Source organism: Podarcis erhardii, assembly GCF_964252035.2.
Source record: "Podarcis erhardii genome assembly, chromosome: 16".
Classification (NCBI taxonomy): Eukaryota; Metazoa; Chordata; class Lepidosauria; order Squamata; family Lacertidae; genus Podarcis; species Podarcis erhardii.
This window is the reverse complement of record NC_138514.1, coordinates 29,205,916-29,221,049: the sequence shown is the minus strand read 5'-3', so window position 1 is coordinate 29,221,049 and position 15,134 is coordinate 29,205,916. Positions and strand designations below refer to the sequence as shown.

Genomic DNA, 15,134 nt, shown 5'->3' with positions numbered 1-15,134 from the left:
ACAAAAACCTGGAGCCAGCACTGCAGCCCAGAACTAGTATGGTGTGATGATTGATGTGTTGGACTGGGGGTGGATCTAAACACAGGGAAAAAACGCTATAAATAAGTCAGAAATTAGATCGTTTTAACAAAAGGAAAAAAATCCCTATGGGAAATTGTGTTGTAAAATTTCCTGCTCTCTGGCGCCATCTGGTGTTGCAGGTTCATAGCGCATTCAAATCGCTGTTTCTCTACTAATGTAGCTGAGTCTTAGGAGCTGACAAACCAGGGTTCAAATCCTCATTCATCCACAAAGCTCGCTGGGTTACCTTGGCCCAGTCATGCGCTCGCTCTGTCTCTCTCAGCCTGGCCTACTTCACAGGGTTGTTGTGAGGACCAAATGAGAACCACGTTTCCTTGAAGGAAAGGCGAGATACAAATGTCATAATAATAAAGGAAAGGGGGGGAAGGAGACGCATTTCTTCTGCCCACCTCGCCATCGACTGCAGCTTCCCCTGCGCTTCTCTTTTTAAATCAATACGACCTGACACTAATTCTAATGGTTTTAATAAATGTTTAATGCCTCACTCAAAGGCCTCCCGCCTCTCGCTCCCCACCGCAAGATTTGTATTAATAGCGTTGGGGCCCAATTTCACCAGGGTTTTTTAAAACTGCTTGGCATAGGTGCATGTCCTTAAAAACGAGAAACACTTTCCGTGGCGGCCTCTCTTCATAAAACTGGTCAGAGAAGCTGTGGCAAGAGGCCAGCAAGGATGGAGAGAGGAGAGGAGGCGAGGGGGGAAATTCACACGAGGTAAAATGAGGCAGAGGGAGAAGATAGACCACTTGAGGCCGCTATGAACAACGTCTATGATCCGGAAGCAGGCGGGGGGACTGAAAGTCTGCCCCCCAACCATCTTCAAAACAAGCCTTCATCTCCCTTCCACAGCCAGGGCGGACGAGACACAGGAAATCTGGGGTTGGATCGAACCCACAACCCTGAGATGAAGAATCTCATACCCTCCAACATTCCTCAGATGCAAATAGGGACATTCCTTGCTCCCCACCCAACTGACCCTCCTTGACCCCCCCCCCATTTTTTTGCACAAAGCATTCAAAAATAAAGAGTCCTTGCGCTCCGCTTCTCCTTTTTTCTCGCCCAGCTGCCGAAGGGAGAAGGTCAGCAGCACCCATAGAGAGGCCAAGGGATGCTCCTTCTAAGCCACCATCGCTCAGGACAAACGCCGGCTTGTCTTCCTCCCAAAACTGGGGGTCCCTTCCATCTCTACAATTCTCCGATTTAACAATCAATTCCTTTCCCCAGGGGGCTCTGGGAATTGTAGCTCTGGGAGAGAAACAGGGATCCTTAACAACTCCCAGCACCCTTTAACAAACTACAGTTCCCAGGATGCTTTGGGAGCTGTGTCAGAAACACAGGTATACAGTGGTTTCTGGTTACGTATTTAATTCGTTCCGGAAGTCCGTTCTTAACCTGAAACTGTTCTTAACCTGAAGCACCACTTTAGCTAATGGGGCTTCCCGCTGCTGCCGCGCTGCCAGAGCCCGATTTCTGTTCTCATCCTGAAGCAAAGTTCTTAATCTGAGGTACTATTTCTGGGTTAGCGGAGTCTGTAACCTGAAGCGGCTGTAACCTGAAGCGTATGTAACCTGAAGCGTATGTAACCTGAAGCGTATGTAACCCGAGGTACCACTGTATAATCTAATCACCAAATGGCCTTGGTTACGGGTTCCCGCAACAGAATGTCTAGTTGCCTTTTATTTTCTTGCAATGGAGTTCTTTATTATAATTAACATTAATAATTTCATTTCTATACCGCTTTATGTTTTAAAGAACAAATCTGAAAGCACATCAAAACATGAAATAAAACAATCCAGAACAGGACAAACGCTAGCCTGGTGGAAAATATTTCAGCTCCTTCTCAGAGAGACATTTTGCTTCCCCTAGTAACCAACCTGGCATTCAGATATCTCCATGTGGTTGCAATTGGACCCACGCCAGCTGCAAAACGCTCCTGGCGCCTGGATAATTTCTAGCACTTTTGGAGAAGGGTATAGGAAGATGCCTCAGACTGGATGAGACCACCGGTTTACCTAGCTGAGGCATGTCCAAAGTTCGTTTCGGGGGCCTAATCCTGCCGACCGGTCAATTTAATGTGGCCCCCATGGCAGTATACGTCCTGAGGTAAAATCCTAAAATAAAGCTCAGCAACTCTGGTTGGCCCTCACGCATGTTCACTTCATCAAATCTGGCCCTCTTTGAAAAAAGTTTGGGCACCCCTGACCTAGCTCAATACGGTGTACCTGTCCACACCTAACAGATCTCAGCACCTGTTAACCTATTACAGTTCCCAGGATGCTTTCGGAGAAGCCATGGCCGTTAAAGTGGTGTAATAGTACTTTAAATCCTCTCTCAGCCTAACCAACCTTGCGAATCTGATTGGGAGGATCAAATGAGCTCGGTACGTGCCCAGCCTCGAGGTCCTTGCAGAAGGGACAGGCCAGCAAGGCAAGAAATAAAAAAAATAATCATAAAATTCTACATCTGCCATTCGGAAGGTGCAAGGAAAGAGAAGGAACAGGCTAGCCCTTAACAATAGAAACTCAGCTGCTGTCTACTCAGCCCAGTATCTAGATTAAAATCACACAGAAAACGTTCCATGTGACCCAGATATGATGGCAGGCGTCTACTTTTTCGGCCCCGGAAAATAAGTGGAATTCAAAACCTGTGCCTTATCAGGAAAGGCTTGTGGCGGCCAAAGCGGTTTCAGAATACACCTCGGACTTGGATCGGTATCACCGGCCGTCACTCTAGGCGCTAGATAACAAAAAACGGAGGTCATCCTCAGCTGCCTTCCCGCGCTAAAGCGCCAGGAAACTGGGTGCAGGCCAAACAAGGAGAGAGGGAAATGAGATCGGACGTGGAAAAGCAGTTTAAGGGAGAATTTGTGTTCTCTCTCCCCTGTTTCACCCTCACTGTGAGAGCTGGCACACTGCACAGGCTGGATATAGGGAATGTTTGCAGTGATTCACTGCTGGATTAAAAAGGGGGCTGTGCGGGGAGAGGGAGAGAAACAGCTTGAAGTGCAAGCGGTGAGAGGAATCTCACAAAGGAGGCTATATTTGCAAATGCAACATAATGATCCTCCCACACTAGCAAGGAACCAAGTCTTGGGAACTCCCTGCCCATTGATATTAGGCAAAAACACCTGGCAAAAACTTTCTTTGTTCAATTAAACAAGCCACACCAGACAAGCCATTCTGACACGCAATCCAATATGTCGTTTTGTTTTATAATGTATATATATATATTCATATATATATATATATATATATATATATATATATATATATTTAAAATGGCCAACTTTATTTCCATGGGATTATTGGTCATTTTGATATGTTTTATGTAGGTTTTTTTTATGATTAAGCAGTATATAAACCCCATTAGTCGGTAGAAAACGAGACTCTTAAGCTTAGGGTGATGGCTTCAAGCTCCACATTGGGCAAAAGTTTTCTGCATTGCAGGGGGTTGGACTAGATGACCCCTGGGACCCCTTCCAACTCTTATGATTCTGTGAAATAGGGGGCCGAGGTTCACACCATCTAGAAGCTCTCTCTTGTGACAGGCTGCTCAGGAGCTACTTAAGAACATCAGAGCAGCCCTGATGGATCAGAACGAAAAGGTTTGTCTGTTGTTGAATTTATATACGGCCCTATACCAGGTCTCAAGGTGGTTCACAGAATAAAATCGAAACATAAAACCACAAAATAGATAATCAGAATAAAAACAATAACCCCCCTTTGAAAAAACCATTTTAAAAGGGCATAGGATGCCAGTAAGATCAACCAAAGGCCTGGTTAAAAAGGAACGTTTTTGCCTGTGAAATTCCCTGGGGAGAGCATTCCACGAATGGGGAGCCACTGCAGAAAAGACCCTGTTCTCGTGTTGTCACCCACCGGACCTCTTGAGGAAGTAGGACATGAAAAAGGGCCTCAGAAGATGATCTCAGGGTCTGGTAGGTTCATATGGAAAGAAGCGGTCCTTGAGGTATTGCGGTCCTAAGCCATTTAAGGCGTTATAGGTCAAAACCAGCACTTTGAATTGGGCCCGGAAACTAATTGGTAGCCAGAGCAGTCAGACCAGGATTGGTGTAATATGCTCAAACCGTCTAGCTCCGGTGAGCAACCTGGCCACTGAATTCTGCTTGCGAAGATAGCTCAGTAGAACCTCCAGTTTCAGTGCAGCATACCTTTGAACCCCATAGAGATCCTGTGTGGTGTAATGTTTAGAGTGTCAGGCTAGGGCCTAGGAGACCAGGGTTCAAATTCCCCATTCTGCCAGGAAGCTCAGTGGGGAAACTTGGGCCACTCACTGCCTCTTTCAGCCTAATCTACCTCACAGGGATATTGTGAGAATTCAATGGTGAGGGGGAGAACCACATAGGTCACCTTCACCTCCTTGGAGTGGGATATAACTATAGTATGTATGTATGTATGTATGTATGTATGTATGTATGTATGTATAAATAGGGACACAAACGTTTAGTGGTTTTAACGTCTACAAAGGGGGGGGGGAGGAATACATCTCCTGCAACACTCCCTTGAAACAACCTTATTTAATATATTTATAATAGGGCAGTGGAATGCAACAACGGCAGCAAGGATATTCATCGCAAAAAACTGGAAAACTCAAGATCTACCCACACTGGAAGAGTGGCAGATGCAGCTGATGGACTATATGCAACTGGCCGAGATGACTGGCAGAATCCGTGATCTGGGAGAAGAGAAGATGGAGGAAGACTGGGAGAAATTCAAGATGTATCTACAAAAACATTGTAATTTGGTTGAATGTTAAGAAGGATGCTAGATTATAAAAAATTGGCCACCACTAAATTAGATTTAAATTTGATGATAAGTGAGACTAAAGAAAATATAAAAATTTTTGGAAAAAGTGTTAGATTATATTTGAATGAGTGGACATGAGATTGTAAATAAGTTGATAATTTGTTTGGAAAAAACTTTTAACGATGTAAATGGGAGCGGGAGATGCGAGGGAGTCCAAAGAAGTGATGAAATTATGCTTGTGACAGAAATAAGATTGTTTATTATTTGTGCAGTTATATTTAAAAATTCTAATAAATATTTATTAAAAATATATATATATATAATAGGGCAGTGGAGGAGAAAGATGTCCTGGCTGGAGGGTGAGGTTTTTGTTTTAATCCACAGCTTCAGAGAGAGAACAAAATTATCCAACTTAAATTGTCCATAGAACCCAAAATCTGGCATCGTGACCTGATCCCGCCAATCCATTTTCTTTATTTTTTTTTATTTTTTTTTAGTGTGCAGACAACCAAATCTGGCTACAGACTCATACGGCTTGAAGGGGCTCCAAAGGCCATCTAGCCCAACCCATTGCTATGAAGAAATCCCAGCCAGAAAATGCTTGACAGGTAGCCCACACCACCTCAATTTAAAAACCTCCAAGGCCACCACCTTCCGAGGGCGTCCGTTCCACTGCCAAACAGCTCTTAGTGTCAGAAAGCTCTTCCTAATGTTCAGTTAGAATCTCCTTTCTCATCATCTGAATCCATTGGTTTGGGCCATGCCCTCCAGGGCAGGAGAAAACAAGCTTGCTCCATCTTCCATGCGATAGCCCTTGAGATACTGTATTTGAAGATGGCTAGCCTATTTCCTCTCCGTCTCCTCTTTTCCAGGTTAAACAGCCCCAACTCCTTCAACCATTCCTCATCAGGCTTGGCTTCCAGACCCTTGATCAACATCCTTCTTAAATTGTGGTGCACAGAATTGGACACAGTACTCCAGGTGTGGTCTGCCCAACGCAGAATAGAGCGGTACCGCGACTTCCCATGATCTGGACACTATACTTCCGTTGATGCAGCCCGGAATAGCATGAGCTTTTTTTTTGCTGCTGCATCCCAGTTGGTGACTGTGTTTTTCACCTTACCTTTAAACAGCAGGAGATGGCAGATATAGATAACCCAGCACACCCCTCTTCTCTCCCCCTTGTTAGAGGGCTGAAGAAGCTTTTATTCCAAACTGAGTCTTGCTTCTGCGGGGTGTTTTTGTAAAATCTTCCTTTTTTTCTTGAGAGCTGGTTTTTAATACAGCTGAATGCTTTTAATTTTTACAATACCTTTTAGATTACATTTTGCAGCAGTTACATCGTTGTTTTCGTTGAAAGCAGCGTGGGGAAATTTGGAATAAAATAAAAAATACAGCTAATTAACAAAACAAGCAAACGAATTATTGGCTTGCGGTCGGAGTGAAGGCTTCAGACAGCGGACTGAGGAGGCTGTCCATAAATCAAGTCGGGTTCATCTTAAACAGAAACCCCATCCATCTCCCAAGCAGACAGAATATAACCCTTTGAACAAAACATAACCCTCAAAACAGACACTTTCCAATTCTGTCTGAGTAATTCTTGCTCTGAAAGCAGCAGAGTGCAGTGAGTAGAACTGTTGCCGACTTTGCCCACTGGGTGCTCTCTGTAGTTCTCCAACTATAACTCCCATGAGTCCCAGCCAGAACAGCACCTGGTTGAGAACACCACGGCAGTGTGTCCTACATTACAAAAGGCAGTCCTCTATGTGACTGCCTGGGCCCAGTTTAAAACATAAGAAACCATCAGAGGCGAGGTGACAGGGGCACCCCCGCCAGGGGCAGGGGTGGTTCCCTCACAGATGCTCTTGGATAAAAATAATTACCTTACCTGTTCCAATCTGGGGTTGCATTCAGACATGGGGAAATCTTATGCTAGTTTTCCTGGTTATAATGCTTCTGTCCCATTCCCAGTGTTAGAAATGCAGATGGCACTTTAAACCTGGGTTACGGTCACTGCAACGTAAGGCACTTCTTATTTTTTTGAAATGGCATTTATTATTTTTATTTTATTTCTATACCGCTTTATATTTTAAAGGGGGGTGGGGAAATATCAACATAGTTTACAACACGTTAAAACACCCAATGAAACAATCCAGAACAGAACAAATTCAAGCTTCCGGGAAAATATTTCAGATCCTTCTCTCCAAGTGACATTTTGCTTTCCCCATATTTATTTATTGACCTACTGAATTAATAGAGCTGCCCCATAGCAGAAGGACTCTAGGAAGCCAATGTGGTGCAGCAGTTAGAGTGTCGGACTAGGAATCTGGGAGATCAGGGTTCAGTCATAAGCTCAATGGGTGGCCCTGGACCAATGGCTGTCTCTCGGTCTAACCTACCTCACAGGGCTGTTGTGAGAATAAAATGGGGAGGGAAGAGCCATGTGTGCCACCTTGAGCTCCTCAGATATAAAAGCAATAATAAACATTCATGCAATTGGCTGTTATTAACTGTGGATTATATAGAACATTTAAATTCATGAAGTGCTTCCCAATGCTCAAATTATGGGTCCCCAATGCTCAAATTTGTCCCCAATATTTGTTACCAATGCTCAAATGGGTAAGGTAAAGGTAAAGGGACCCCTGACCATTAGGTCCAGTTGTGGCCGACTCTGGGATTGCGGTGCTCATCTCACTTTACTGGCCGAGGGAGCCGGCGTACAGCTTCCGGGTCATGTGGCCAGCATGATTAAGCCACTTCTGGCAAACCAGAGCAGCGCACGGAAATACCGTTTATCTTCCCGCCGGAGTGGTACCTATTTATCTACTTGCACTTTGACGTGCTTTCGAACTGCTAGGTTGGCAGGAGCAGGGACCGAGCAACGGGAGCTCACCCTGTCGTGGGGATTTGAACCGCCGACCTCCTGATCGGCAAGTCCGAGGCTCTGTGGTTTAACCCACAGCGCCACCCGTGTCCCAAATTATGGGTAAAGGGCTTTTATACACAAAATCTGCAAATCTCCCTTCCAACAGCACTCAATCCTAAATGCTATTTGTCCTCCTAACCTAGTATTGTCTGCTGGGCTATTGGGAAGTCAAGAATTTTAATGAACATTTTGCCATCACCTCCAACCAAGTTCTGTCCCTTTTTTTAAACTGGCGATGCCTGGGATCGAACCTAAGACCTTGTGCGTGTTCGTTTGCAAAAACAAACAAACCTTGAAGCAGTTTACAGAAAGAATAAACAAAACAATTAAAATGTGATTGTTTGAAAACAGTAAAAAAGCAACAATCTGGAACATTAAAAATAAAAATAAAATCGGCACTAAACTAAAAAGCAGATTAAAACACACACATCAACTTTATTTGGACAGGCTTGTCTAATCAAAAACATTTTTAGCAGGCACCAAAAAGAGAACAGCGAAGGTGTCTTCCTGATATCAATAGGCAAAGAGTTCCAAAGTACAGTGGTACCTCGGGTTACATACGCTTCAGGTTACAGACTCCGTTAACCCAGAAATAGTGCTTCAGGTTAAGAACTTTGCTTCAGGTTGAGAACAGAAATCATGCTCCGGCGGCCCGGCAGCAGCAGGAGGCCCCATTAGCTAAAGTGGTGCTTCAGGTTAAGAACCGTTTCAGGTTAAGTACAGACCTCTGGAACGAATTAAGTACTTAACCCGAGGTACCACTGTATAGGTTTCTTACAAATGCAGCTTGGTTATGGCATGGCACCTTAGAGAAGGGACTGACCAAACTGAATTCACTCAAAGCCACACAGTGAACTATATGACAGAAGGAGGGGGGGGGAGTACCCTTCTGGGTCAAGCATGACTCCTTATGCACAGGAAAAAACACTCCATTTCTCTTGAAAGACACGCATGAATATATACCCATCATCCTTGACGCACAGAATTGTCACGCACCCCTCACCCTGCTTGCCATCTCCACCACCAAGCACAGAACCTGCGCAGGTGAATAGCCCCGTTCAATTTTTCCATTAACAGGTAAACCTGAACTGGAAAATGTGCCGGCATGTGCAACATACCGAGGGGAATTTAATCCGACAGGAACTCTTGCGGCACGTTGCCCTTCCTGACCGAATTCCTCACTGTGTCATTTTTTTTTAAAAAAAGGAATAAATCTTTGCCAGGGTGCAACTTGCCAGGCAGACCTGGAGTTTAACCTCTCCCCTGCCCCCCCCCCCGCCCCTCTCTTCCGCAACAGCCCTGCTTGCAATTTCCCTTCAGAAAGGGCAAAGCGCATGGTCACATTTTTCTGTGTCTGGATAGCGGTTTTCTATTATTATTATTTTTTAAAAAAAGACCAAGGGAGTGCCTTGCCGGTTAAACCACCCGTTTCTATTTTTAAGCCGTACTGCTGTGCTGGGTTATCCACACAAAACACACACACTTTCCTGCTGCAGCCTCTTCCCTGCTTGTGGATAAATCTGTTTTGAGGTTGTTTTTTTAAAAGCGACTTGCCTTCTTGCAAAGTGCCGCAAAGCTGATCGATGCAACCCATGAGGAAGGCCTGGCTGCCCCTGCTGATGCCAAGTCATCCAGGAATACTCTGGAGGTGCCAGTACAACCCCCCCCCCCCTCTTTTTTCCTTTATATTAAAAAAGCATCAGTCACATGCACAGGGGTGGAGGAATAAATCTGCACCCACCCCACCAAAGATATGGTTTTTTTGGGGGGGAGCAGAGGGGGCTGAAGTCAGACCAGCTCTCCAGATATACAGATGCAGGGAATATTCCCAACCCGACCTGGAGATGCCAGGGATACAGATCACCCTCCTCCGAAAGCGCTGGTCCTCCTTTATTAAAAAATGTACTGTAAATACAACACCAAGTACAGAAAGGATAACAGGCTAAATGCAGTGAAACAGAGAACCTTCCAAAACCCAGCACACTTTTTCCTTTTGCTGGGGGTGAGAACAGGGTTTACCCAAAGTTCAGCCCAACGTCCCTTTTTTATTTTACACCAGAGCTAAACTGCCAAGCATCCGAAGGACGAAGCCTCTGAGCATATGCAGAGCGCCTTTTGCTCACCCACGAATCAAACAGCAAGCAGGCCACACACACAGGGAGGGAAGGGGTTTCTACTTTTTGAAGGCTGGGAGGGATCCAGGTGGGTGCTTTTCTTATAAAATTTAAGCAATAATCAGATCTCTCCGATTAGGAGAGAAATGTTACAAGGGATTGGTTAGAGTTGGAGAGAGAGAGAGAGAGAGAGAGAGAGAGAGAATTGCCCTTAAAAACAACAACACAACAACTCGGGGTAGAACTTGGAGCAGAAATTGAAAATGTGATGATTGCCATAGTAAGTAAGAATGCAGGCAGTGTCAAAATGGTCAAACCACATTCAGTTCTCCCCTTCCTCACTGACAGTTTGCAGCCCAACATGAAATAGAAAGGCCGAGTGGAAAAGAGAAAAGACTAAATGTGTTTGCAGTCTGAAAAAGAGCTCCCAATTTTCAAGTTTGGGGAATAGGGGAGAGGGATGAATGGCTGTTGCAAGTCCAGGTAGGTGCGAGGGTGGAAGAGAACCAGAAACTGCATGAAAAGCAGCAAAGTGTTGTGGATGGGAGAGAGAGAGAGAGAAAGAGAGAGAAAGAGAGAAAGAGAGAGAGAGAGAGAAAGAGAAAGAGAGAGAGAGAGAGAAAGAAAGAAAGAAAGAAAGAAAGAAAGAAAGAAGGGGTGAAAGGTCTTAGTCAATCATCAACTCACTTTCCTATAGCTTGGCTTCCCCACACTGACCTCATTCCCAAACCGCAGAGGAGGAGGAGGATGCCAGAGAAAGACTCAAACCCCCCCTCCCCACACAAACCATCTCACCATCAACATTTCCTGCAACTCAGCTTGAAATTAACCTTTCCCCCAACCCACCCCCACCGGGACAAGAGGAAAAAGCACGGAGGCAACCTGCTCTGCACCCCAAGACGCAAACAGTAAGCTCCCCAAAACACACACACAACAAATAACGACTGCGATGTCTTACACCTGAGACACATCTGACTGGCCATCTAGCCCTCCCCCCCCACCCCTCTTTCTCCAACTCCTCCCTGGCAGACCAGCCCCTTCCCCACCGCACCACGTCTTTTAATTCCGAATAATCCCACCCCCCCCACCAGGAACATCCGCAAGACCGGCGCAAGCTGCAAAACTGCGCGCCCGCAAGACGCGCGCGCGCAAAAGAGAGAGGAGATGGGGGTGGGGGGTGCTCGCGATGCAATCGTGCGGGGGGGGGAGAGAGGTGGGATGTGGATCTGGACCAGGGCAAAGTAGAAGGGGGTGTAGGTTGTGGGGGGGGGGGTCTGGAAAAGTTACTCTTACCGCAGGGATCAGCCTCTCCCAGCTGCCGGCTCCTCCCGCCTGGATTGCAGGGTGGAATTAATCTGTATGGAGGAGGAGGAAGGAGAGAGAGGAGGGAAGAGGAGGAGGGTGGGGGGACTGGAAGGGGGGGTGGGGGTAATCGGCACCCTGGGCGCCCCGGGGGTGGGGGTGGATGCTACGGGGAGGGGGGTGGCGGGCCGAGCAGGGGGGCCCATGCAGCCAGCCCCTTCCTCCCGGGGGCTGCAGCGCAGGCGAGCGAGGGGGAGGGCGCCTCTTTGTTCTGTAATCCCAGTAAGATTGCCACCCATTCGCCCCGGCTCTAATCCCAGCCCCGCTCAAGAGCCGCATCCATTGGCTGCCATTTACATACAGGATTAAGAGGCAGGGAAAGGGAAAGCAGGCAGAGAGAGAGAGAGAGAGAGAGAGAGAGTTTTGCAGCAGCTGCAGCAGCAGCAAATTGTAAACTGCAGGCGTGCAAGAGCTTTCTCTCTCTCTCTCCGTGTTTGTGTGGGTCTTTCTGCCCGAGATAAATAAAGGCTTCCTTTTTTTCTCTAATTTATTTTCTAGGATGCAAAGAAAACCCCGCAGCAGAATTTAGAGGAAGAGGCCCCCATCAAGTTGGATGGCTTTAAAAAGGCGGATTGGGACCAGTTCGTGGAGGAGGAGGAGGCGGCGGCGGCTGAGGGCTGCAGAGGGGGCGACCCCCACGGGTCGGAGGCAGCAATGCTTTTGAATGTCAGTTGTTGGAAACCCCAAGAGGGGAGAGTGCACGGATCCTGCTGGAGGGTTTCCCTCCTCACCTAGGTGCTGAGCCATGGTGCTGGGCAGGGTGGGCTGCTGGCCTGATCCGGCAATGCTCTTCTGTCTTTCTTATGGGTTTTCAGGTCAGCTCAGCGGAGGAATCCCGCAAAGCAGCCCAAGAGGATGGGAAGGGAAATGCTCCGGCTGTTTCTCAAGGAGGAAGGTCTCATCCGCCCAAGTGCAGAGGTTGGGTGGCCACCTCCCATGTATGATCCAGTTGAGATTCCTGCATTGCAGCGGGTTGGACTAGATGACCCCTGGGGTGCCTTCCAGTTCTATGAGTCTATGTTCCTTGCAAGAGACACATGCAATGAAGCAGCCTTCGGGTGCCCTCCAGACATTTTGGACTAAAATTCCCATCAGTCCTGGATGGGGCTCATGGGAGTTGTAGTCCAGAACTCCAAGGGGGAAGGTTGTAAAATAAGCAATACCCAATCTATTTGGGAGTGTGTCCTTATTGGGAGAGTTTCAAAGTTCTCCTAAATGTTTTGATGGCTTTCAGCATGATAGGCTATGCGACCTTCAGGTCAAATCCACACCGTACAGTGGTACATCTGGTTGCGTACTTAATTCGTTCCGGAGGTCCATTCTTAACCTGAAACTGTTCTTAACCTGAAGCACCACTTAAGCTAATGGGGCCTCCTGCTGCTGCCGCCCCGCCAGAACACAATTTCTGTTCTCATCCTGAGGTAAAGTTCTTAACCCGAGGTACTATTTCTGGGTTAGCGGAGTCTGTAACCTGAAGCGTATGTAACCCGAGGTACCACTGTACATTGAAAGTGCATGGCTTCCCTCTAAAATAATCCTGGGAGCTGTAGTTTGCTGAGAGTGCTAGGAATTATAGTTCTCTGTGGAGCAAACTACATATCCCATGATCCTTTTGTGCTTTCAGTGTGGCCTGGAGAGCTGCTGCCAGTTAGTGCAGACTAGCCTGCCCCAGCAGCCTTGAATCACAGCTGCCTTTGGCTCCCAGCATCAAAGAGCTGAGCAAGTTGAAAAGCACAGACCCCATGGGGCTGAACTCTGAGGAACTTCACGTCCTGCATCGATTGGGGAAACTGTCCATTCATTTATAACCTTTGCATCCTGTTCGTTAACCAGCAACTGATCTCTCCTCATGCCCCATGATGGCTAAGCTTACTCTGGAGTCTTGGGTGAGGGACTTTGTCAAAAGTGTTTTGCAGTCTAAGTACACCAGGTCAACTGTATCCTATTTGAGTTACATTAAATCATTAGCAATATGCATTTATCAATAAAGATTTTCTTGATTTACAAAAGTGTGGGCAATGTCTCTCTTTCATACCCCCCCCCCCCGTGTAACATTTTTACAAATCAGTTTCATTTGTTGAGACATTGGGAAGAGAAGGGGGAAAGAGGTGGAGGTGGAGGGGGGGAGAGATGGGTGGGGGTGGGGTCGGGTGGCGATGTTTCTATTTTACTTACTATGTAGGGTTTGGTGTCAGCGTTGCTTGTGCAAGTTCTCTGCTGTGCACTTGTGTTCCTTTGGTGGCGAGAGAGGTTGGGGTTGGCCTGTGGTGTGGTTATTCATTTGTGGTTGGCTGTGGGGGTCTTTGTATTCATGTGTGAGTGGGTGTTTTGGATCAGGTTAGCCATACTGATTTGTATGCTGTTGGTGGATTTTTGTCATTGTCTTGTATGTGATAAAGGGGAGCCATACCGGGGTGAAGGTGTCGTCTTCTATTTGTCCCCATGTCAGTTTTAGTTTATTGGTTAATTTTTCTAGTAGGGCTGTTTCCCATAATATTTGGTACCATCGGTCCATGCTTGCACATACCTCCACATGTGGTGGGAGTGCCCCAAAATCCAGCTATCCTGGACAACAACCATACGAGAAATAAGTAAAATAACCAAGCAAGTATTAGAAATCACCTCAGAATTGACCTTACTAAGCATCTTCCAAGACAATAATGCCCACTTACACCACAAAGAACTCATAACCCACCAACTTTCAGCAGCTAGAAGCATCATAGCCAGACACTGGAGAGACCTATATTTTTTAATATAATGTCTGCCAAGGTGAGATGCTTCAGCCTATCCCATCCCTTTCCTTGGTGGGCAAATCCCCCTAACAGAGGGGGCACCATTTCGTGCCCCACTGGGGTTGCTCTTTGCCTGCCACCATCTGTGCCCACTCACTGTGGGTCTGGGCTGCTTCTGCCACCCCCTGTGGAGCATAGCACACCAAGCGAGAAGCGAGCGAGCTCTGGCTGGGTGCCCATTCAGCGAGGAGGCCGGCCTCAGTGCAGTCTGGAGACCAAGGGGCTTCAGAAGTGTGCTCTTGTGAGCACGAGGAAGGCAGACAATGCCCTCCGGAGGCTCCACAATTGCCAGCCTCTGCCGGGGACCTGGCAACCCTGCTAGGCCAGGCTCCGGGGCCCAGAGACCCCTGGCAACAGGCAAGCAGGGAGGAAGAGAAGGACGGAGAGCTGGGGACGGGGCCCACCAGAATGTGCCTGGGCACTGACAGAAGCATTCCCCTGATCAGCTGCTCTGCCACTTTTGCTGGGAAGCCAGTGTCTGCATGGGGGGCTCCTGGTTGCACATCTTCTGAATTTTCTCCCGGGGCCACGGTCCCCTGCCTCCCACGCTATGCCTCGGGTTAAGTACTTAATTCGTTCTGGAGGTCCATTCTTAACCTGAAACTGTTCTTAACCTGAAGCACCACTTTAGTTAATGGGGCCTCCTGCTGCTGCCGTGCCGCCAGAGCACAATTTCTGTTCTCATCCTGAAGCAAAGTTCTTAACCTTGAGGTAATATTTCTGGGTTAGCGGAGTCTGTAACCTGAAGCGTATGTATCCTGAAGCGTATGTAACCCAAGGTACCACTGTAGTCAGAGAGTAACAGGGGGCACATTATTGCTTGGGGCAAACCCCATTGTGAGCAAATCCATCTCTCGACACCCCACAGAACGGGTCACAACTGGGGGAAGTGTAATACGCGACGGCCGCCTGGCAGCAATTTCGTGCTTGCTGAAGCAAAGGATTGCAGTAACTGAGCTGGGGGAGGCGATTCCTCCTTCCAGACGGTGACACACACCCCGTGAAGCGGCTCAGTACAGCCGTGCCCAAGGTCAGCCCGATATTGATCCATTTTTAAATAGGGCTCGCAAGTGGAGTTGGAACGGAAAGCCTCCTT

At 47.3% G+C, this 15,134-nt stretch overlaps 1 protein-coding gene and 1 long non-coding RNA gene across 3 annotated transcripts in view; one reads left to right on the top strand and one right to left on the bottom strand.

Annotated features, from left to right (window-relative positions):
• Window positions 1-11,314, bottom strand: part of GTF2IRD1 (GTF2I repeat domain containing 1) — a 91,956-nt gene extending 80,642 nt beyond the window's left edge. Inside the window, exon 1 of one of the 2 annotated variants that reach the window (XM_081843493.1) lies at window positions 11,178-11,314. The gene's annotated coding sequence lies outside the window, so the exon portion shown is untranslated. The remainder of the gene's footprint in view (window positions 1-11,177) is intronic. The other variant, XM_081843494.1, reaches the window with a different exon arrangement.
• LOC309331451 lies at window positions 10,436-13,197 on the top strand. The gene is made up of 3 exons (XR_014151852.1): window positions 10,436-10,792; window positions 11,745-11,912; window positions 12,871-13,197. It is a non-coding gene; the product is annotated as an uncharacterized lncRNA (long non-coding RNA).
• The last annotated feature ends 1,937 nt before the right edge of the window (window positions 13,198-15,134 follow it).